Below are 26,166 nucleotides of genomic sequence, written 5' to 3'. Positions count from 1 at the left end.
TTTTATCAGACCGATCTCCGATAAACAGATTACAGTGTAAGTTCCATTGTGCTATTACATTACATGTTACATCAGGGTACGAGCTCCCCATCCCCTATTTTCTAGGGATGCATGGAGTGGGGCCAAAGTCGATACGGGAGTTTTTGAAATATTTCGGTGGATTTGTTGTGGAAAAGGGAAACTGAATACCCTGAGATGAGTGGATTTAAAGGATTTCTTAGACGGAGGAATAGTTGCAGGAAAAGACCCAACCAATGAAATTCTAACTAAAGCATCTTCGAAATTCGAATTAGGAGGATTTATTTTAAAAAACTGTTAGATACTTCTTGAATTGATCCTGTTTATTCATTTGCACAAGTTCTTGAAAAGCGATCTAACGCATGAATGTTGGAAAATCAATACGAAGTCAAATGCTATTATACGCCAAGATTCAAAATGTAAAGAATGATATCTAACATCTAAAGAATAAGATCACTTATAATTACGATAGATCAAGGGTGAAAGCCAAGACGGAATTGAAGAGGGTGTTATGCGAATTCAGAAGGACAGAATTATCAGAAAATTTGAAATAGAAGCGGAAAACGATGTGGCCATACGTCTGAGAGGTACAAGGAAATGAAAGTTATGATCAATACAAGACAGGACTGAATTTATAACACGCTTATTTCGAAGGATACATCTGATTTTTTGGATTTGATACTGTGCAATTCAAGAATTTCAGACCCCTCACTGTGCATGGTCTCCAAGGAGAAAGTTACTCATTTCCTATTCGAGAAAACAAAATATTCCATGTGTTACACTTGAAATGAAATACATATGGTGACCAATTCAAGCATTACTCACTATATAACTTAAACGTTGAGTAAAAAAAAGAAATTACAATCATCAGCCTACAAGTTTGGTTTGATGAGTAGAGTTGGAGCCTACCTCATGCTTTCCTGCATTGTATCTGAAATTACAAGTATGAGCATCAGATTCCTTCCTTGCTCCACCTGTGATCTTTTAGAAAGAGCTGGGGCCTTAAAAATGGTAACATTTGCAGCTGCCCAAAGTGACTATCACTTTCAATATTGGCTTATCTGGCCAGTAGTCAAATGTTCAACCCTGCGGACTTCCGCATTTCTGTTTATAGGTTGTGCACAAATTTTATTTGAAGACCGCAATTGTATCAAGTATAGATTGAATAATACTCACTCCTCCTGGAAATTTGTTGTTGTCCAGAACCAATTGGTGACGAAGCACTTCCCTGATTATGAAATCTTTAACATCACAGATAGTGTCATCAGTGTCACTCATGAAAAGCTAATCATGAATCTCATTTGAATTAGAAGATACGTGAATTATTCCGATTCCTTGAAAAAAATATGCCTCAATTGCTCGGAAAAATCATGAGCTCATAGCGGATGAAGTCCTTAAAATGTTATATATATATATATATATATATATATATATATATATATATATATATAATGTGTGTGTATATATATATATATATATACATATATATATGGGTGTGGAGAAGAATGGAGAAGGTGAAATGGACAGAGAAGAAAACAAATGAGGAAGTACTTGGTATGGAGGGCGAAGAGAGGGGTTTATTGGGAGCAATCCTCTATGGAGGCAGGAAAATTGGATGAAGGGGGTGTTGACCGGCAGTGGGATGTTGAAGACTGTGATAGAGGGTAGAATTTTGGGCAAACGAGGAAAGGGAAGAAACAGGATAGGGATGTTAGACAGGATGAAGGGAGGAAGAAAGTACTCAGAGATGAAGAGGGACGTGCTATAGAGTAGGATGATGGATTTTGTGTTTAGTGAGGAGCAATAAAATATTTGTTTGGTAGTTGTGTCCATCCAAAAAATTACCTTAACCGGTAGATAACTCAGGATCTTTCCATTTTCCGGGTGGAGGCTCTTAATCATTTCAGCTTTCCAGGAAACGTTTTATACGTTGAGATCTGCGATTCTTAATGCATGAATGTGCCCTTATTCTTTGGCCAAGAGATGTTGTAAGGGAGCTATTTCACCCAGCAAAGGAGTAATAAACAAGAAACTCTTCCTATATGTGGGTTCCGATCCCTTGATACATATGTTTAAATAAGTACAATAATTGGTTTCATTATAAATATTCAAGTTGATTTTTCATGATTTTATCAAGGCAGTAAAATTGAACGAATAATTTTGCAAAAACAAATAACTGATTTAGGATAATATGTTTAAATCGCTTGAGATTCTACCAATCAATTAATATTCACCAATGTTTGGTAAGAAAATGAAGCCTGCATTCCAAATTGGGGATGTTCTATGTCTTTCTGTTTCCTTTCAATCTGATTCAAGATAATGTTTAATAATTTCTTGAGATTCCACATGCATATGGCAATCGCATTCATGTCCATCTGCATACGGTCATCACTTGTCTTGACTGCAGAAGTTGAAGGAGCCATTTGGTTTGTCTCTAAATGAGGTCACTTGATCCCCACTTTGAATTTCTAACACTGGCTCTGCAGAATTATTATCAGGGGCTGCAATGTTAGATGCCTACTCTTTTTCCGCATGAATTTTTGGGCTGTACTATTGTTTATACACAACCTTCACAATTGTCATTTAGTTTGGGTCAACCGGTTTTTATGACCTGTGAGGAAAATGTAATTCATTATCTCATTAAAATTTGAAAATTCTTTTATCTGATTATATTAGCATTATATTCATTGATCATTCAGGCATTAATATTTTCCCTTTGGCTTCAGCAAATTATTCAACAAGGTACTTTAGGAAAGGGGTTCAAGCAACAAGGACAGTTAACTCTTAATGGACTTTTAGGGTGTCAAAAGGAAATCAGTACATATATTCAACCAAGTGTGGAGTTCTGTAAGCGATGTGTAATCTTTGCAATTGTAGTAGATTTTTACATATATTTCACAATATTTATTTATTTTCATTTAGTGTTATAGATTTAAAAAATTGGCAAATATTATTTCTTAAGAGCTTTATTAGGTAAAGAACATATCTTGAGAAGAAGAAATGTTATTGTGAATGTTTGTGAAAGAGGTGATAGAAGGGTAATAAAAATTTAGTAACATAATTTTTCTTAGAACTTATATTTCAATAAATAAAAGCTTTATATTCGATGTTTTCTGGCTTACCTTTGTGGAAATTAATTATTACTGAAGTTAATATAACGTTTATCTTTCCATTCCAAATTTTACTTTAGTGAAACGCACTTATCTTTATGAGAGAAGATTTTTCCTTGTCAACATTAGGGACATTTAAATTAACTTACTGTATTTTCCAACGAAAACGCGAACCAAGAGCTTTTTAGTTCTTATAAATTTGTGTAGATAGCTCCCGCCAAGGGCTTCATAGTTATATCTTGAACGCGTAAAGATGCCGCGCATCAGTATATAGACTTATATAAGTGCGTAAAAATTATATTTAGTGTGTGTAAAAATACGTCAATATTCGATGTGCGCGTGTGTGTGCGTAAAAATACGTCCATGTTTGGATTTTCTAAATGTTCATTGCAAAACGCGCGTCGTCATTTTTTTCGGCCATCTGCACATTTCTGCATAGCTATCGTCCTCGTTATCGATTGGAAAATACGGTACTTTTTTCGGTTTTAAATTCGACTGAAACTAATAGGAGCCTCAAAACAAGTATTCTTGATATATTACAGCCATAAGTAAACACCTTATGTATAAAAAATATTACTACTTTACTTAATATTAATACTTCGAGGATTCCTGTCCACACCGTAGAAGCCAAACAATGTAAAGATATTCACGCCACGTAATCCTATTTCCATAAGTACCTTGCCGCCGTGGGTATTTAGAGAATTATTCTACGTCAAAAGTTTATCGATTTCATATCTTCGGGAATAAAGTCCTCCGCACACAGAAAAGGCAAATTGGATCCGCACCATTCGCTAGACTCAAGCCTACAGACAAGACTCAGGACTGAAGATTAATTTTGGAACAGTATCAAGTAACTAAAGAAGGACAATGTGAAGATTATTTAGAATAATTAAGGCATTGACGTCAATATTATTGATGTGCTTAGGACAACAGTAAATTCTTTTATTAAATGGGATAAGAGTGGCATAAAAATTATCTCCTTTTCTTGATCAACTTTTTTAAATAATTAATTTCCTTTTATAACTTGAAATTACATTACCAAACGTCCACAACTTACATAACGACCACCCTTGCCGAATTATGTTAGAACAGACGCACCATTAATGAATCATCGGCTTATGTTGTTGATAAAACGGAACCTTCGTGACAGTTCACGATGGATTAACTCCAAGCTACGAATTACACGAAACATTAAATTGTTACCTCATTGCGTCCGTTGGGCAGCTACTTCGTACTATTGACCTCAGTGGAAAAGGACTGCAAGTATCAATCACTCGTCAAACAGTGCAATGTATTAGGATTGATATTAACTATGAGAATTAATTAAAATAATTTAGGGCTTTCAGAAAATTACATTAAAAAACCTTCTACGTTTTTTGAAAAAGTTTCAATGGACTTTTTTATACCAATCGCTTAGCTCTTTTGGCTTTTATTTTATTTTGAGTTCCATTATTTCAGTGTCATTACTCTTTCATCCTCTCCCCATTATTCTCTTATGTTGACATCCCATACCATTAGTCCCGCGTGGTGTAACCTACCCAGTTTGACTTAATCTTCCTTATATGCCCTCACTGTTCATGGCACTTTCCATTTCTTCTCAACATTGGTTCATTTAAAAACCTTTCCTACCCGATAACAAATTTCATTACAAATTTCTTCCAAACATATTTATGCATGCGTAATGCAAGTAATTTATCGTTTGGGCCATTTTCTGAAACTATTCCTCCGTCTCAAACTGCCTTTTCATCCACTTATCTGAGGGTATTATGTCTCACCTCCCGTCAAAAATCTACCAAAATATATCCAAAGACAACTGTATCAATTTTCACCAAAATCCGTGCATCCCTAGGAAAAGGGGGGATGGGCAACTCGTATCCTACTTATGACTATTACCTTAATTGTCTATTGTTTATTCTATTTCTTCTCCATGGTATTCCAAGAGCCACAGCTACGGTGGGTGACAGGGTATTATAACGCAGATAATAACATTTAAAAATTAAAATGAATTGTTTCTTAACCTACTCCTTACTAATCTTGTCTATCATGAATATGGAAGAAAGAAAAGTTTTGTTTCGTAATTAAATTTAAAAGAATTGGAACTTTGACATCCTCTGAATTTGAAAAACAGTACAAGCAATGTGATTCTTTCTCCGTCATCTCTATTCTGCCTTTCACCAGCGTATCTTAAGAAAGTTAAGCTTGTATTTGCCAATAGATTATTTTTTATATTTCTGTTTCCTTTCAATATGATGCAAAGTCATTGTGCAAAATCTCTTGAGATTCCTAATTTAAATGACTATCGCATTAATGTCCATCTAGTTTGAGCTAATATGTAAAAGAATGTTCCTCCAAATTAAATATTTAACTATGGCTGTTCAGAGTAATTATGAAATGTTGGATATATACCCTTTCTGCCGATTGAATTCTCAATATTCTTTATCTTGGCTCTTTTATTGGTCAATAAGATGTGGCCAACTGTTCTATGACAAATATGTAATATATTAGCACATTAGAATTAGATAATGCTTTAATCTTATTATCGGAAATTATTCGGATAAACAAAATGAAAATATATATATATATATATATATATATATATATATATATATATTATATATATATATATATATATATATATATATATATATATATATATATATATATGCGAACACTATTATGTCCGTTTCGCATTTTGTTAATGCTCTCATAATAAAATCCAATACTTTAAATGCTATCGTCACTATGCATCTCACATGCATTCCCCCTTGAACATCTGATGTTCCTTGGTCCCTCTCATAAGATGAAGCTCTTTTAGGGGCATTTTATTCGGTGTGCTGGAACTTTTGCTACAGAGAAAATCTTCTTTTAATAAAAAAGTTACGTACTAGTACTTCTTAGGCATACGAAAATTCATTGAGTTTATTCATTCTTTTCATTAATAATTATCTAATAAAAAGCTCCTCTGTATTTGATATTGTACAATTCATGAAATTTAGACACCTTAATACGTACGATATCCAAGGAGGAAGTCATTAATTTCCTATTAGAAAAACCAGTCTTTCATCCTTTACACTTGAAATAAAATGTGTTATGACCCATTTAACCATTGAATATCTAGCTTAAACATAAAAGAAAAATTCCAAGAAACTATGGTAGATGCCAAGACAGTAACTTTAAACGGAGTCGACCGCTAAATGTGCATTGCAGTGCAAAAATTTCGGAGCATAAAAATCGTACAATCTCGTAGTGCAAGGGGAGCCATCGGTGGCTTAATTGACTGCAGCACATCTAAGGATCCGGGTTTGAATCCCGGTCAATGATTCATATTCTATGAAATAGTTGCATAATTAAATAAATAGTAAAAATTAGAGTGGTCAATTTGGTTTAAGGTCAAGCTATTTATATTGTCCTCCAGGGCGTTTTAAAAGCAACTACAAGTATGAGCATCAGGTGCTTTCCCAGCTTATCACGTTGTTTCTTAGAGAGATCTGGGCTAATCTGGCCAGTAGACAAATATTGTACCCTTTGGACTACTCCATTGCGTTCGCAAGAGACGGAGGCTTTTCGTGTCAGGCGAAACCATTTACCGGGAATGCGTCACGCGAGCGAATCACTACAGTCTTCGTCAGATCACTCCGCCACTGGCTAAAAAGAAAGTGTTCCTTCATCAAGACAATATTCCGGTTCACAAATCTGTAATTGCAATGGCCAAAATTCATGAATTAAAGTTTTCATTGCTACCTTATGCACCCTATTCGCCAGGTTTAGCCCCCTTGGATTATTGTCTCTCCGCAAAATTAAAAAAATGGCTCGGTGTTCAAAGATTTTCCGACCTTGAAGAAGTGATGTCGGCAGTTAATAGCTATTTTGAGGAGCAGGACAGTTACATAACAAAAAGGTTATCACACATATTGAAAACCGCTGGGAAATGCGCATAGAGCTGAAAGTATGTTATTGTTAAAATGAAATACATTTTTATCCGAAATTCTTGTGTTTTCATTGCTTGGTAGACCACTCGTTACTGGCTTACGACAAAGAGGTCAAGCATATGATCCCCCCTGCCCTGCACCCCTTCGGCGGTTTAAAAGGTACCATGAATCAATGTATGGTAGCCTGGGTTCCCATCTCTGTCCTTCGCAAACCGTTACATAACTGCCATGTTGCTAACGATGTAAGCAATCGTCGGTTAGCCCGCTTCAAAACTGTGGAAATGTTGGACTTTCCAGTCTCTTCAGTCGTTCGGGTGTGCAACTCCACTTCTTGACAGGAAAGGCGGCATTAAAAAATATATTATGAAGTTTATCAAGAGAATAATTTATAAGTTTTCCTCTCGTCGTGGTCTCTCTGCCAAGCAGAGAAAATGAAACTATATAGCTGAAATACTTCCGGTCCAAATACTTGCAATGAAAAATTCCAAAGAAACTGCGGGAGATGCCGCAACAGTAACTTTTAACGGAGGCATTCCCTAATGTGCATTTCAATGCAACAATTTCAGAGCGTAAAAATCATTCGCCTTGACTGGGACTCGATCCCAGATCCCTCAATATCCGGTTGAGTGCTTTAGCCACTTAAGCTACCGAGGCGTCCTCCAACACTCTGAAATTTTGGGGCTTTTGAAGGAAATAGATGTTAAGACGAAATACCGTACGTACAATGTCACATGCATTCGTTGTCGAGCATCTGGGTTCGAGTGCTAAAGAGTGAGAAAGACTAAAGGGCCTTTGTAGAAGGTTGGAGAATGACGCGAAATGAATAAATTTTCTCTCATTGTTGGTTTCCATGGTTTTCATAAGAATTTGTGGAACACTAACGGCGGGAAGAGTGAGTGAGGTGTTTATGTATTTGGTGTTTGCCTACAACTTTAATACTTCAAAGGCCATCTATCTTAACACTAACGTTGGGAAGAGCTATTGAAGTGTTTATATAATTGGTATTTACCAACAGCTCACATATTTCAAGATTCCATATCTTCAAAGTTCGTATTCGTCTCAGTTGAATATAAAAGTGAACAAGTAAGGTAAGTTTGTCAAAATGTACTCATTTTAAATAAGGTTCACTGCTATAGTTATATCGATCAGCTTTTCTATTAATCATTCAAAGGTTAATTTGGCATAATTGATAAATGATAGCAGTGGCTTTCTTTCAACAGCCAATGTTAAGCACCAATTATTAAATCTTATGTTATTAGGAGAAATCGTCACAGCAATAGATAGAAATAAAAGAAATGAGCTAAAGAAAATAACCTATGTACTATCCAAGTTGGTAAATTTTAAGTTAAATGAAAACTCTCTGTCATAGAAAAGAGGTAGAAATACATCGCTCCAATTTTTATTCTTGCAAGTTCCAAAGGCTAACATCTTATTAGTTTTTGGATTCCATATAGCAAATTCAATGGTCAGACAACACTCCTATGATGATACTGAAAATTCAGGATCCTAATTTGAACAAATGCAAGTGCCATCCCATAAAGAGATCCCTACTGTTTCGGTGTAGAACTCTACAGTTGTCATAAAAGTATAAGCTAACATTTATGGGATATAACGAGGAAGGAATTAATCAAATTGTAGAGTTCAAAACTTTTGTTTTTATTATCAACATCACAATTTATTGTTTGCATCACTACCAATGAATGTCTTCCTCATTGTCCTATCAATTTATTATTACTGCCTCCTGGAGAGTTTTGCTGAGATTGACCCTTACTTTAAGTTAACTCCTTATTTGGTTGGCAATTTCAATCTCTTCATTAATATCATTGGCAAAGACCGACTCCCAATAGATTTCAAGCCCGTTTTTCATCTTCCGATGTATCTCTGCATTATTAATGCTAATATCGAAAGCTTTCTCAGGGAGGCTGTCATAATTTGAAATGGGTCTAATCTCTTATTTGAAGGTTCAATGTGACTGCTTTTTTAAGCATTTTTTGGTGTTTCTAGGATGTTTTAAACATATCTTCTGATCCCATTACTCCTCCAGTTTGCTTAACCACAATCCTATTCATTTCCATCTTTAATTCTCTACTTCCACATTTATTAATTGCCACAGAGGGTAGAATGGATATTGAATTTCTATCAATAACTTTTTTCAAATTTTCAGGTCTGTGATTAATGTTGTATTTACCTAATTTTTCTTTATGGAAAATAATTATTTTGTGATGACTTCAATTAAGTACCTGGAATATTTGTTTCTTATTGATGTAATTTTTGGTGATTTTTAAAATTAAGAAAATCGACCCTATTTTTTAAATATTTTTTTCTGTGGTCCATTTCTACTCCAACAAAAGTATTTTACTAATTTTTTATCTTCAGCCTCAACATTTAAAATTTGGAAAAATTATCAAACTTTCTTTCCAGCAATTGCACTTGCAACAGAGTAAAACAATACCTTTTGCAAATTGCATGTGGAATCTCTAACAATTATTAAAAATTATCCTGAATCAGATGGAAAGCAAACAGAAAACCATGGAACATCCTCCATTTGGAATACGGTCATCACGTTCTAGCCCAAATTTGCTAATAGGAATATTAAAAAGGGAAGAGAAAGTATCATGCTTGAGATCGAAAAGTTTGAGTGACAGTGTAAGTATAACTCTTTGAATATTAATATTGAATTAACATTTCCCTTATCCATTCTGTTGTCATAACTGCTCTAATGTTTTCCTAACATCTGTTTAATATAGAGCCATATGTAATCCTTAATAAGCATTTTACAATCTTATTTTATCTTCCCTTCAAAGTTGGTTAGAAAGTATACATAACCATTCATGGTCCAGCTAGATGATTCCATTTGGACATTTACTTTGCAGATTCATTTTACCATGGGATGCCATTAAATTTTAACTATCGCCAAATATAATAGAGAGGGAAATTTAATTGTTGCACATTATTAATATGATTTCTCTAAATAGTTGTCATTCAGAATTATAAAATTTTTTTTGGATTTTGTAACTTTTCAAATGCCTCCAATTTAGGATTAAGTAGATCGTGTTGTAAACCATTGTTCAAACTCTTGAATGGCATCGTTTTTTGGTAAAATATCAATCATTTTTAGAGTAATGGATATAACAAAGTCCTTTGGGGTGCGACTGAGAGAATATGGTGAATGTGGTAAAATTTCTGATCCACATCACATTGATTGCTGGTTGTACCTTGTTTGCTTCTGAGAAGGAATCGATAGTCTTTCAACCCAGCTTTCTGACAACTTTGACATAAATAGTAATTTTTCTGACACAGCAATAACTATTTCATAATAATTTATGTGATTCCACTTTGCTCCAATGGAATGAAGTCATCAATTTTCTTAAAGTTGGCTTCATCTTCAATATTAATAATAATGTATTTATACTTATTACTGGTGAACGTTAAACATTAGAAAAAGATAAGAAATCAAACCGTATTTAAATTTTTAGTGGTTCAAGCGATTTTTCTCAAGGAAAAGAGGGAAGGATCCTTTTTTTCCAGCATTCTAATTATCAATAAACATATTGGGGAACATATAATGTACTTAACTAAACAAATGCACTTCTATTTATTGAAAATATTTGTACCATACAGATGCTGCCTAAGAAAGTGATGAACTCAGGAAAGACTACTCCAAATTATATGGGACTCAATGTTGAACCCGTAATTGGGGATACTGCAACTAATAAATCATATCCCCTGACAAGGAATGGTAAATCCAGGAGTGAGGGGGCAGTGGATAAATCTCATTATGAGTGGCTGAATACATCCCAGAAGATAGCCTCCGATCTGACTTCCTCTCAAGACACAGACTCCCATTCTACGACATTTTGGAAAAGACAAAGAAAATCACTTTTCAATTGTCTAAGGAGTTTTATATCATGCTGCATGAGACAAGATGTTGAATCAGACGTCTCTCTTGATGTCCAATTGAGTAAAGACATTAAACAAAGCAATAAATTGTTAAACCAAGGGCAAGAGTTGCTAGATACAAACCGCCTGTACTCAACACCAGCGCCACTTCTACGGTCAGCATCAACAGTTTGGTAGCAGCTTAAATTTTCAGTACATGCAGGATTAGAATTTATTGAAGTCTGTTAAGCTCATAATTTAAAAAGAAAAAAAATGATAGCTTCTGTATTTTATTTTTGCAAAATTATTTATTTAATTTTACTTCCTTAATAAAACATTTGAAAATCAACTTGAATATTTTTCATCAGACCAATTATTGTACTTATTTAACCATAGATATATAAAAATCTCTTTATATACTTCATTCTCTATGAGCATATGCTTTTTTAGGGTCAATTAAGACGTAAATCTTCCAAGGAATCAGAACAAATTACCTATATCTTCTGATTTAAAAGAGAATGAGTATCATAATAGTCTTTTCATGAGAAAGGCTGAGGTAACCTTGAATACTTTTTCTGTGATGTTTCAGAATTCATATACAGGGAAGTACTTAGTTACCAATAGGTACTTGATAACAACAAATTTCCAGGAGGAGTGAGTATTTTTCAATCCATTCTTTTTACAATTTTGGTCTTCAAATAATTCTGTGCACAACCTATATATAGTAATAGGGTAGTCAACAGGGATAAACATTTGACTACTGGCCAAATAAGCCCAGATTCAAATTGATAGTAACTTTGGCAATGGTACATATTTCAAGGCCCCAGCTCTTCCTAGAAGATGCCCATACTTGTAGATCAGAAACAATGCAGGAGAGCATGAGTTAGGCTCCACCTTTACTCATCAAACCAAAATTGTAGGTTGATGAATGTAATTTCTATTTTTTCCTCAATGTTTGAGTTATGTAGTGAGTAATTGTTAAATTGGTTACCACACATATTTCAATTCAATTATAACAATGGAATATTTTGTTTTTTTGAATAGGAAATGAGTTACTTTCTTCCTGGAAGCCCTGCAAAGTGAAGGGTCTGAAATTCATAAATTGCACAGCACGGAATCCAAAGAAGTTTCCTAGGAGAGTACACAGACAAATAGACTGGATTAAATTTTGCATCCCAAACTTTGGGATAAAAATGTATTTATTTTTCAGCATAACATCCTTTAAGGTCTATACGTGTTTACCATCGGTTTTCAATGTATCTGACATCCTTTTTGTAATAAACACTGATTTGCTCCTCAAAATAGCTATTTACTGCCGACATCACTTCTTCGCGGTTGGAAATCTTTGACCACCGAGCCATGTTTTCCAATTTGCGGATAGAAAATAATTCGAGGTGGCTAAATGTGGTGAATAGGGTGTATAAGGTAGTATTAAAACTCTAATTCATGAACTTTGGTCATTGCAATAACGGATTTGTGAGCTGGTATATTGTCTTGATGAGACAACACCATGTTATTAGCCAATGGTGGAGGGGTCTCACGAAGACTGTAGTGATTTGCTCGCGTGACGCATTCCCGGTAAATGGTTTCGCCTGACACTAGAGGCCTCCGTCTTTTGCGAACGAAATGGAGTAGTCCAAAGGGTGGAACATTTGACTACTGATCAGATTTGCCCAGTTTTAAATTTTGTTGAAACAGTGGATAGCTGAAATGGTGCTATTTTCCAAGCCCTAGCTCTCTCTAGGAAACCACGGGTGAAGCTGGGAAAGAACCTGTTGCTCATACTTGTATTTGCAGTTCAAAGGCATTGCAGGACCATATCTAGAGCTTGCCCTTAAACCAAATTGACCAATGTATTTTTTACTATTTATTTTATTATGCAACTCTTTCAGAGTATAGAAATCCTTGACCGGGATTCAAACCCGGATCCTTAGATGTGCTTCAGTCAATTAAGCCACCGATGGGTCCCCTCGCACTACGAGATTTTATGATTTTTATGCTCCGAAATTTTTGCACTGCAATGAACATTTAGCGGTCGACTCTGTTAAAAGTAACTGTCTTGACATCTACCATAGTTTCTCGGAATTTTTCTTTTATGTTTAAGCTAGAGATTCAATGGTTAAATGGGTCAAAACACATTTTATTTCAAGTGTAACAGATGAAAGACTGGTTTCTCTGATCGGACTGACTTCCTCCTTGGATATCGTACGTATTAAGGTGTCTGAATTGCATTAATTGCTCAGTATCAAATGCAGAGGAGCTTTTTATTAGATAATTCCCAATTAATAGAATGAATGAAGTAAGAGAATTTACGTAAACCTAAGAAGAAAATGTTCGTAATATATTCATTAATCAGGAGATTTTCTCAGGAGCCGAAGGTCCAGCACATCGATTAGAATGCCACTTAAAAAGCATCTTCCTAGGAGTGGGTCCAAGGAACTGCAGATGTTCAATGGTGAATGCCTTTTGGATGCATAATGACGATAGCATTTAAAATACTGGATTTTATTATGAGAGTATTAACAAAATGCGAAACGGACACAATAGTGGTCGCATATACAATTATTTTTTTTATCAGACCGATCTCCGATAATCAGATTACAGTGTAAATTCCAATGTGCTAATACATTACATTTTACATCAGGGTACGAGCTCCCCATCCCCCCTTTTCTAGGGATGCATGGAGTGGGGCCAAAATTGATACGGGAGTCTTTGAAATATTTCGGTGGATTTGTGGTGGAAAAGGGAGACTGAATACCCTCAGATGAGTCGATTTAAAGGATTTCTTAGACGGAGGAATAGTTGCATAAAAAGACCCAACCAATAAAATTCTAACTAAAGCATGTTCGAAATTTGAATTAGGAGGATTTGTTTTAAAAAACTGTTAGATACTTCTTGAATTGATCCTGTTTATTCATTTGCACAAGTTCGTGAAAATTGATCTAACGCATGAATGTTGGAAAATCAATACGAAGTCAAATGCTATTATACGCCAAGATTCAAAATGTAAAGAATGATGTCTAGCATCAAAAGAATAAGATCACTTATAATTACGATAGATCAAGGGTGAAAGCCAAGACGGAATTGAAGAGGGTGTTATGCGAATTCAGAAGGACAGAATTATCAGAAAATTTGAAATAGAAGCGGAAAACGATGTGGCCAAACGTCTGAGAGGCACAAGGGAATGAAAGTTATGATCAATACAAGGCAGGACTGAATTTATAACACGCTTATTTCGAAGGATACATCTGAATCGAACCCTTCGCCCTCAAAGTAATACCTTGGCTAATGACACACCTTCCCCAACGTTACTTTCAGCTCTGGAGCCCTGTCTGGTAAGCCGTCTTAGGGATCCTATTTAGGTGCGCCCAAAAATTAGTTCTAATGTCGCAAAAGAGTCGAATCGGCGCCTTTTCAAGGTTGATTTTCACTTTGGAAACAAAAAAAGTCGGAAAGAGCCTCGTCTGGAGGGTCGGGTGGCTGCGGGATCACGAAAGTTCCGGTTCTGGCGAAATAATCTTTCACGATCAGCGCCGTGTGAGCCGGCGCGTTTTAAAAACGCTCGTCGTGTCAAAAATGTGTGTCAAAATTGTCTGACAGGATACAAATCTAATATTCACATCTTAGGCCATCTACCTAACAGTTAAACGGTGATTCGCCCTCACCAAATCTTACACCAATTTGAAATGGTTGGTGTCTGTCGAAGTGGAATGCCGCCCCGTTGTCAAATTAAGTACCTCTGGGACCACGCTCATTTATGAGACCATGGCCTTGGGCTCCAGGTAATCAAACCTAAGATTATGCCATTTCAGTAGCATTCTTTGGTTGGTACAACTTCTGTTGAAGGGAAAACGTACCGAATTTGTATTTTATATGGAATGCCAAATTTAATCCATATTTCAGTATAATCTACTAGGAACCATTTTCGGATTTGATACTGTGCAATTCAAGAATTTCAGACCCCTCATAATGCATGGTCTCCAAGGAGAAAGTTACTCATTTCCTATTCGAGAATACAAAATATTCCATGTGTTATACTTGAAATGAAATACATATGGTGACCAATTCAAGCATTACTCCCTATATAACTTAAATCTAGAGTAAAAAAAAAAGAAATTACAATCATCAGCCTACAAGTTTGGTTTAATGACTAGAGTTGGAGCCTACCTCATGCTTTTCTGCATTGTATCTTAATCTACAAGTATGGGCATCAGATTCCTTCCTTGCTCCACCTGTGATCTTTTAGAAAGAACTGGGGCCTTAAAAATGGTAAAATTTGCAGCTGCCCAAAGTGATTATCACATTCAATCTGGGCTTATCTGGCCAGTAGTCAAATGTTCAACCCTGCGGACTTCCACATTACTGTTTATAGGTTGTACACAAAATTTAATTTGAAGACCGCAATTGTATCAAGTATAGATTGAATAATACTAACTCCTCCTGGATTTTTGTTGCTGACCAGAACCAATTGGTGACGAAGCACTTCCCTGTATATGAAATCTTTAACATCACAGATAGTGTCATCAGTGTCACTCATGAAAAGCTAATCATGAATCTCATTTGAATTAGAATATACGTGAATTATTCCGATTCCTTGAAAAAAATATGCCTTAATTGCTCGGAAAAATCATGAGCTCATAGCGGATGAAGTCCTTAAAATGTTATATGTATATATATATATATATATATATATATGTATATATATATATATATATACATATATATATAAATATATATATATATGTATATATATATACATATATATATATATCTATATATATATATATATGTATATATATACATATACATATACATATACATATATTAACATATATATATATATATATATATATATATATATATATATATATATATATATATATATATATATATATATATATATATATATATATATATATACACACACACAAAAATTCCAACGCGAAATCCCACCCAGCGGCGAGCAAATATTCATTTATATAGAAACAGATGTTAGGAAAAGGGATAGGAACACATAATGGACGAACAAAGGAGAGATGGGGAAGGCGGAATCAAGAATATCACGAATGTAAAAATATTTCCAAGACCGGGATTCAAACTCTGGATCTTTCCATTTTCCGGGTGGAAGCTCTTAATCATTTCAGCTTTCCAGGAAACGTTTTATACGTTGAGATCTGCGATTCTTTATGCATTCATTTGCCCTTATTCTTTGGCCAAGAGATGGCGTAAGGGAGCTGTTTCACCCAGCAAAGGAGTAATAAACAAGAAACTCTTCCTATATGTGGGTTCCGATCCCTTGATACATATGTTTAAATAAGTACAATAATTGGTTTCATTATAAATATTCAAGTTGATTTTTCATGATTTTATCAAGGCAGTAAATTTGAACGAATAATTTTCCAAAAACAAATAACTAATGCAGGATAATATATTTAAATCGCTTGAGATTCCACCAAATATTCACCAATGTTTGGCAAGAAAGTGAAGCCTGCATTCCAAATTGGGGATGTTCTATGTCTTTCTGTTTCCTTTTAATCTGATTCAAGATAATTTTTAAAAATTTCTTGAGATTGCACATGCATATGGCAATCGCATTCATGTCCATCTGCATACGGTCATCACTTGTCTTGACTGCAGAAGTTGAATGAGCCATTTGGTTTATCTCTAAATGAGGTCACTTGATCCCCACTTTGAATTTCTAACACTGGCTTTGCAGAATTATTATCTGGGGCTTCAATGTTAGATGCCTACCCTTTTTCCGCATGAATTTTTGGGCTGTACTATTGTTTATACACAACCTTCACAATTGTCATTTAGTTTGGGTCAACCGGTTTTTATGACCTATGAGAAAAATGTAATTTATTATCTCATTAAAATTTGAAAATTCTTTTATCTGATTATATTAGCATTATATTCATTGATCATTCAGGCATTAATATTTTCCCTTTGGTTTCAGCAAATTATTCAACAAGGTATTTTAGGAAAGGGGTTCAAGCAACAAGGACATTTAACTCTTAATGGACTTTTAGGGTGTCAAAAGGAAATCAGTACATATATTCAACCAAGTGTGGAGTTCTGTAAGCGATGTGTAATCTTTGCAATTGTAGTAGATTTTTACATATATTTCACAATATTTATTTATTTTCATTTAGTGTTATAGATTTAAAAAATTGGCAAATATTATTTCTTAAGAGCTTTATTAGGTAAAGAACATATCTTGAGAAGAAGAAATGTTATTGTGAATGTTTGTGAAAGAGGTGATAGAAGGGTAATAAAAATTTAGTAACATAATTTTTCTTAGAACATATATTTCAATAAATAAAAGCTTTATATTCGATGTTTTCTGGCTTACCTTTGTGGATATTAATTATTGCTGAAGTTAATATAACGTTTATCTTTCCATTCCAAATTTTACTTTGGTGAAAGGCAATTATCTTTATGAGATAAGATTTTACCTTGTCAATATTAGGGACATTTAAATTAACTTACTGTATTTTCCCAACGATAACGCGAACCAAGGGCTTTGTAGTTCTTATAAATTTGCGTAGATAGCTCGCGCCAAGGGCTTCATAGTTATATCTTGAACGCGTAAAGATGCCGCGCATCAGTATATAGACTTATATAAGGGCGTAAAAATTATATTTAGTGTGTGTAAAAATACGTCAATATACGATGTGCGCGTGTGTGTGCGTAAAAATACGTCTATGTTTGGATTTTCTCAATGTTCATTGCATAACGCGCGTCGTCATTTTTTTCGGCCATCTGAACATTTTTGCATAGCTATCGCTCTCGTTATCGATTGGAAAATACGGTACTTTTTTCGGTTTAAAATTCGACTGAAACTAATCGAAGCCCCAAAACAAGTATTCTTGATATATTACAGCCATAAGTAAACACCTTATGTATAAAAAATATTACTACTTTACTTAATATTAATACTTTAAAATAATTACTTTTACTAAGTTCGATTTTTCTTCGATATTGAATTCGAGGATTCATGTCCACACCATAGAAGCCAAACAATGTAAAGATATTCACGCCACGTAATCCTATTTCCATAAGTGCCTTGCCGCCGTGGGTATTTAGAGAATTATTCTACGTCAAAAGTTTATCGATTTCATATCTTCGGGAATAAAGTCCTCCGCACTCAGAAAATGGTGATTTTTCATTTTTGGAGACTTAAGAGTGGCCAGAAATGGACAAAGAAAAAAGGACCTCTGGCTCTTATATGGACTGAGAATTACGATATATAAACATATTTATGCTGCGTCGACATTTCGATGGTTTTCCTCCGCTGATGTCGCCGATGGACCAGGAATCTTTGGGTTATGCTTCGGGTGATGCAGACTGCGACGGGTTATATCTCTGACATGGACTCCTTGCATGCCTACGGCCGGAACGCCGCACCCTGCTGCCTCAAGCACCGTCCACCACCGACGGAAAATCGGTGAGAGATGATGTGGAAAACTCCTCTCATTTCACTCTTCCCTCCCTCCCAATCTACATCTCCCTATCTACATCTACATGTTACCCCGCAAGCCGCTGCGAGGGCGTGTGGCGGGGGTTGTTAGGTCACTGCCAGTAAAATAAATTAAAACCACATGCAAAACCTAAACATGTTACCTCTACAAAAATATTTTTGTCTCGATAAATTTTAATCACGCGAAAGAAAGCACTCACTCGTATGACTCCTTCCCAGTATAAATCCATCTCCTGTTTCCAATTGCAATTTGGTTACTGTTTAAGTGCCTTTTTATCTTTTAAATATGCAAAGAACCATGATTTAATCCACCCCATCACGACCACGCTGCCGAATATTATGCCGGTCCTTCGGAGGGTTAGAAGTCGAACTTTTAGGCTACATCCTAGAAAATCGAGTTTCCTCCTTTCCTCTCCGAACAGACTGGAGTCCTGCCGATGAGAAGAAGACCGTATATACACTATACACCCATAGATGGCTCGACTGATAATGTTTTCCGGAATCATGAACTATCAATACGACGGACTCGACCACGCATCACAAGTAGAAAACGGGACGCCTCTCTCCCTGTCTCTCGTCGAAAAACCTACCTCTACCAGCAACTCTTCTCCGCCCTAGTTGACCCGGCTCCTCAAACCCCCCCTAACAATCACGCCAGTATACCCCTAATTCGCCCAGGAACCAATTATCAAGCCCCGAACTGCAGATATCCGTGAAAGACACGAAGGATTGGACTCTTATAAACAGATCCATCACCGTTTCCCTAGAGTCTCCGTCGATCAGCCGCCTCTCGGCAGCGCAAAACAAAAGACTCCAAACGCTTATTTGTATTCTCTCTGAAAAAGCTGGGAACGCTTCACCTCCCAGGTAGAAGTGGGCAAAAATCCCTTCCCAGTGGTCCGCGGGCAAAGCCACCCCAGCCCAAAGCATCCGCGATTCTTTTGCTGCCTTTTGCCTACACATTAATGACGTCATCCAGATGCACTCTTCCAAGCTGATGACGACCACAATGAGGAAGGACGGGCAGACCTCCACTAGCTGGATCCCAACTACCAAACTCTCTCCACTTCGAGCAAACCTGCCCTGAATATTCTAAATAGATTAAAGTATTGTTGGATGAAGTCCACGGCACATCCACTCGTATTTTTTCTTCTATCTACGAATTGCTAAATTAGTTTAAACACGCGGCTTCAATCCAAAAATGATTGAAATCGTTCAGAACGTCACGTGGAAGTTACTTCCTCCGAAAAGATCGACTATATCTTGTTGCAGTTTTCAGTGAATGGTACAGGTCTATTATATTTTCACGAATAACCGGGTGTGAAAAATCTGGGCGACATTAGTGTCTCGTTGGTTCTCAGTGGTGGGTAAAAGCAATCCAGCGGCTTATTCGGAGGCTGGTTTGGCGCTTCTCTGATCCACTCGTTGAGTTTCCGCGTGCATACATTGCTGTGGATGAACTATATACACATTATTACACTCCAGAAGCATTCAAACAGTCGAAACAATGGGTACCGAAAGGTGATCTAAAGGCGCCGAAAATGGCGAAGTAGGTTAATTCCAGCGAGCAGATGATGGACCCAGTTTTTTTGTGGATAGTCGGGGTATCATCTGCTTAAATCACATGCAAAAAGAGAAAGCGGTAAATGGAGAGTAACATGCTTCGTTATTGCACCGGTTAGACAAAAATATCGAGATCGATCAACCAAATCAACTACAAATTGGATTCGCACCATAAGCAAGACTCAAGCCTACAGACAAGACTCAGGACTGAAGATTAATTTTGAAACAGTATCAAGTAACTAAAGAAGGACAATGTGAAGATTATTTAGAATAATTAAGGCATTGACGTCAATATTATTGATGTGCTTAGGACAACAGTAAATTCTTTTATTAAATGGGATAAGAGTGGCATAAAAATTATCTCCGTTTCTTGATCAACTTTTTTGAATAATTAATTTCCTTTTATAACTTGGAATTACATACCCAAACGTCCAAAGCATACATAACGACCACCCTTGCCGAATTATGTTAGAACAGACGCACCATTAATGAATCATCGGCTTATATTGTTGATAACACGGAACCTACGAGGAATTTCACAATGGATTAACTACAAGCTACGGATTAAAGGAAACAATAAATTGTTACCTCATTACGTCCGTTGGGCAGCTATTTCGCACTATTGACCTCAGTGGAAAAGGACAACAAGTATCAGTCACTGGTCAAACAGTGCAATGTATTAGGATTAATATTAACTATGAGACTTAATTAAAATAATTTAGGGCTTTCAGAAAAGTACATTATAAAATAATGTACGTTTTTTGAAAAATTTTGAATATACTTTGTTATACCAAACGCTTAGCTCTTTTGGCTTTTATTTTATTTTGAGTTCCATTATTTCAGTGTCATTACTCTTTCATCCTCTCCCCATTATTCTCTTATGTTGACATCCTCTACCATTAGTCCCGCGTGGTGTAATCTACCCAGATTGACTTAATCTTCCTTATATGCCCTCACTGTCCATGGCTCTTTCCATTTCTTCTCAACGTTGGTTCATTTACAAACCATTCCTTCCCGGATGACAAATTTCATTTCAAATTTCCTCCAAACCAAACCATTCATACGTAAGATCGCTTAAATTATGCAAATGTATAAAAATGATCAATTCAAGAAGTATCCAAAAGTATTTTAAAATAAATCCTCGTCATTCGAATTTTTTTATCGAATTGCATTTGTAGTAGGTAATCTGTACCCCAAAATGCTTTTGTAAGTAATTTATCGTTTGGGCCATTTTCTGAAACTATTCCTCCGTCTCAAACTGCCTTTTTATCCACTTATCTGAGGGTATTATATCTCACCTCCCCTCAAAAATCTACCTAAATATATCCAAAGACAACTGTATCAATTTTGACCGAAATCCGTGCATCCCTAGAAAAAGCGGGGATGGGCAACTCGTATCCTACTTATGACTATTACCTTAATTGTCTATTGTTTATTCTATTTTTTCTCCAAGGTATTCAGAGAGCCACAGCTGCGGTGGGTGACAGGGTATTATAACGCAGATAATAACATTTAAAAATTAAAATGAATTGTTTCTTAACCTACTCCTTACTAATCTTGTCTATCATGAATATGGAAGAAAGAAAAGATTTGTTTCGTAATTAAATTTAAAAGAATTGGAACTTTGACATCCTCTGAATTTGAAAAACAGTACAAGCAATGTGATTCTTTCTCCGTCATCTCTATTATCCCTTTCGCCAGCGTATCTGAAGAAAGTTAAGCTTGTATTTGCCATAGATTATTTTTTATATTTCTAATATGTGAAAAATATGAAAGCATGAATCAAATATTACCTTTATCCTCTCCATTAAATGAACTTTAATATTAGGTACTTATTCCATCAATTTTACTTATTAAATTTTCATTCCAATAATATCATTGGCAAAGGCCGACTCCCAATAGACTTCAAGCCCGTTTTCATCTTCCGATGTATCTCTGCATTATTCATGCTACTATCGATAGCTATCTCAGGGAGGCTGTCATTATTTGAAATGAGTCTCATCTCTTATTTGAAAATTCAATTTGACTGCTTTTTTAAGCATTTTTTGGTGTTTGTAGGATGTTTTAAACATATCTTCTGATCCTGTTACTCCTCCAGTTTGCTTGACCATAGTCTTATTGATTTCCATCTTTAATTCTGTACTCCCACATTTATAAATTGCCACAGAGGGTAGAATGGATATTGAATTTCTATCAATAACTTTTTTCAAATTTTCAGGTCTGTGATTAATGCTGTATTTACCTAATTTTTCTTTATGGAAAATAATTATTTTGTGATGACTTCAATTAAGTACCCGGAATATTTGTTTCTTATTGATGTAATTTTTGGTGATTTTTAAAATTAAGAAAATCGACCCTATTTTTTAAATTTTTTTTTCTGTGTTCCATTTCTACTCCCACAAAAGTATTTTACTAATTTTCTATCTTCAGCCTCAACATTTAAAATTTGGAAAAATTATCAAACTTCCTTTCCAGCAATTACATTGCGTACCCCAAATAACAACTCCATCCTAGATAGGAGTTATTTGGCTTCTACCTAAACTATTAAGCTTCATCAAAGAGATTTGCTGTAACTGAAATTTATGATAGTGCCACCAATTATTTCATAAATATCTTTGAATTGACCAAGTTCAGACGATATAATTTATTCCTTTTGTCATTTTATTTCAAAAAGTTTCCACCAGAAAAATATGAAAGCATGAATCAAATATTACCTTTATCCTCTCCATTAAATGAACTTTAATATTAGGTACTTATTCCATCAATTTTACTTATTAAATTTTCATTCTATATTCCGGCTCATTTACAGACCAGGGCTGAAGGCTGGGGAGGCTGAGTATTAAAGGGAGAAGCCCTGTGTTATACATCACTCCCCACTCCCTTAGGTGCGGCTGTTCTTAAGAGGAGGCCACGTTCAGTGTGTCACCAATCATGATCCTGGGAAAGGTGAGATATGGAGGCTAGGGCAAGTTGCAAGCCTCTTACAGGTTTTGACAGTAGATCGAACTTCCGTAGATTATTTGGGTCAGTGTGAATCATTCAGCCATTTCATTAGTTTGTTATATCAAATTACGTAATGTGCCAATTAGTAGTTAAGTTTTGCACTTGCAACAGAGTAAAACAATACCTTTTGCAAATTGCATGTGGAACCACTAACAATTATTAAAAATTATCCTGAATCAGATGGAAAGCAAACAGAAAACCATGGAACATCCTCCATTTGGAATGCGGTCCTCACTTTCTAGCCCAACTTTGCTAATAGGAATATTAAAAAGGGAAGAGAAAGTATCATGCTTGAGACAGAAAGGTTTGAGTGACAGTGTAAGTATAACTCTTTTAATATTAATAATGAATTAACATTTCCCTTATCCATTCTGTTGTCATAACTGCTCTAATGTTTTCCTAACATCTGTTTAATATAGAGCCATATGTAATCTTTAATAACCATTTTACAATCTTATTTTATTTTCCCATTAAAGTTGGTTAGAAAGTATACATAACCATTCATGGTCCAGCTAGATGATTCCATTTGGACATTTACTTTGCAGCTACATTTTATCATGGGATGCCATTAAATTTTAACTATCGCCAAATATAATAGAGAGTGAAATTTAATTGTTGCACATTATTAATAAGATTTCTCTGAATAGTTGTCAATCAGAATTATAAAATTTTTTTTGGATTTTGTAAATTTTCAAATGCCTCCAATTTAGGATTAAGTAGATCGTGTTGTAAACCATCGTTCAAACTCTTGAATGGCATCATTTTTTGGTATAATATCAATCTTTTTTATAGTTTGGAAATAAGAAAGTCCCTTGGGGTGTGACTGAGAGAATATGGTGAATGTGGTAAAATTTCTGATCCACATCACATTGATTGCTGGTTGTACCTTGTTTGCTTCTGAGAAGGAATCGATAGTCTTTGAACCCAGCTTTCTGACAACTTTGACATAAAAAAGTAATTTTTCTCACACAGCCATAACTATTTCAAAATAATTTATGTGATTCCACTTTGCTCCATTGGAATGAAGTCATCAATTTTTTTAAAGTTGCTTTATCTTCGATATGAATAATAATGTATCTATACTTAGTACTGGTGAACGTAAAACATTAGAAAAAGATAAGAAACCAAACCGTATTTAAATTTTTAGTGGTTCAAGCGATCTTTCTCAAGGAAAAAAGGGAAGGATCCTTTTTTTTCCCTTCCTCTTGTATAAATATATGTTTTAAGTTTTTGTCAGAATGAGTAGCAAAAAAAATTAAATTAAGAATATTCAAGTACGATGGCGTCTTTTCTTTTCCTTGCAATACATATTCCTTGCATTATAACAGGGCATTCTAATTATCAATAAACATATTGGGGAACATATAATGTACTTAACTAAACAAATGCACTTCTATTTATTGAAAATATTTGTACCATACAGATGCTGCCTAAGAAAGTGATGAACTCAGGAAAGACTACTCCAAATTATATGGGACTCAATGTTGAACCCGTAATTTGGGATACTGCAACTAATAAATCATATCCCCTGACAAGGAATGGTAAATCCAGGAGTGAGTGGGCAGTGGAAAAATCTCATTATGAGTGGCTGAATACATCCCAGAAGATAGCCTCCGATCTGACTTCCTCTCAAGACACAGACTCCGATTCTACGACATTTTGGAAAAGACAAAGAAAATCACTTTTCAATTGTCTAAGGAGTTTTATATCATGCTGCATGAGACAAGATGTTGAATCAGACGTCTCTCTTGATGTCCAATTGAGTAAAGACATTAAACAAAGCAATGAATTGTTAAACCAAGGGCAAGAGTTGCAAGATACAAACCGCCTGTACTCAACACCAGCGCCACCTCTACGGTCAGCATCAACAGTTTGGTAGCAGCTTAAATTTTCAGTACATGCAGGATTAGAATTTATTGAAGTCTGTTAAGTTCATAATTCAAAAAGAAAAAAAATGATAGCTCTTGTATTTTATTTTTGCAAAATTATTTATTCAATTTTACTTCCTTAATAAAAAATTTGAAAATTAACTTGAATTTTTTTCATTAGACCAATTATTTTACTTATTTAACCATAGATATATAAATATATATATATATATATATATATATATATATATTTATATATATATATATAAATATCCCTTTATATACTTCATTCTCTATGAGCACATGCTTTTTTTTGATCGATTAAGACAAATCTTCCAAGGAATCAGAACAAATTACCTATATCTTCTGATTTAAAAGAGAAAGAGTTTCATAATAGTCTTTTCATGAGAAATTCTGAGGTGACCTTGATGACTTTGTCTGCGATGTTTTAGATTTCATAAACAGGGAAGTACTTAGTTACCAATTGGTATTGGATGACAACAAATATCCTGGAGGAGTGAGTATTATTAAAACTATACTTACTTCAATTTCGGTCTTCAAATAATTCTGTGCACAATCTATAAATAGTAATAGGGCAGTCCACAGGGTTGAACATTTGATTACTAGGCATATAAGCCCAGATTAAAATTGATAGTCGCTTTGGCAGCTACAATGGTACTAAATTCAGGGCCAAAACTCTTCCTAGAAAATCATCAGAGGCCTTTCTTGCTTCATAATGAAGCCAGGAAGGCTTCTGATGCCCATACTTGTAGATTTAGAAACAATGCAGGAGAGCTTGAGGTAGCCTCCACCTTTCCTCATCCAACTAGGACTAGGACACTATCAACCGTGTTTCCAAAGTTACTATCCCCAACAAGTGCTTCCTAGTGTCCTTTGATGTATCCAACCTCTTCACCAGAGGGCCGCTTAAGGAATCTCTAGACATTGCAGAAACCAAACTTATCCAGAGTTCTGTGCCTTAACCAGTTATCTGTGAACTAATCCAACTGCTACAGACATGTTCTTCGCAAAATTATTTTAAATTTAACGGAAAATATTTCAAACAGCCCAATGGCTTAGCTATGGGTTTCCCTCTATCACCGATTCTGGCCGACATTTACATGATCCATTTCGAAAAGAACCTCGTGTAACGAACTAACAAATAATGTGTTGTGTTGGTATCGATATGTGGACGATATGTATTGTGTGTGGAGAGGCTCCAAAAGGCAAATTGAGCTATTTCTTACACATTTAAATTCTTTGAACGAAAACCTAAAATTCACCTGTGAAGTAGAAGAAAATAATACACTGAATTT

The sequence above is a fragment of the Hetaerina americana genome, unplaced genomic scaffold (genome assembly GCF_022747635.1).
Source record: "Hetaerina americana unplaced genomic scaffold, ioHetAmer1.1.p SCAF_27, whole genome shotgun sequence".
NCBI lineage: Eukaryota > Metazoa > Arthropoda > Insecta > Odonata > Calopterygidae > Hetaerina > Hetaerina americana.
Note: the sequence above shows the minus strand (reverse complement) of the source record.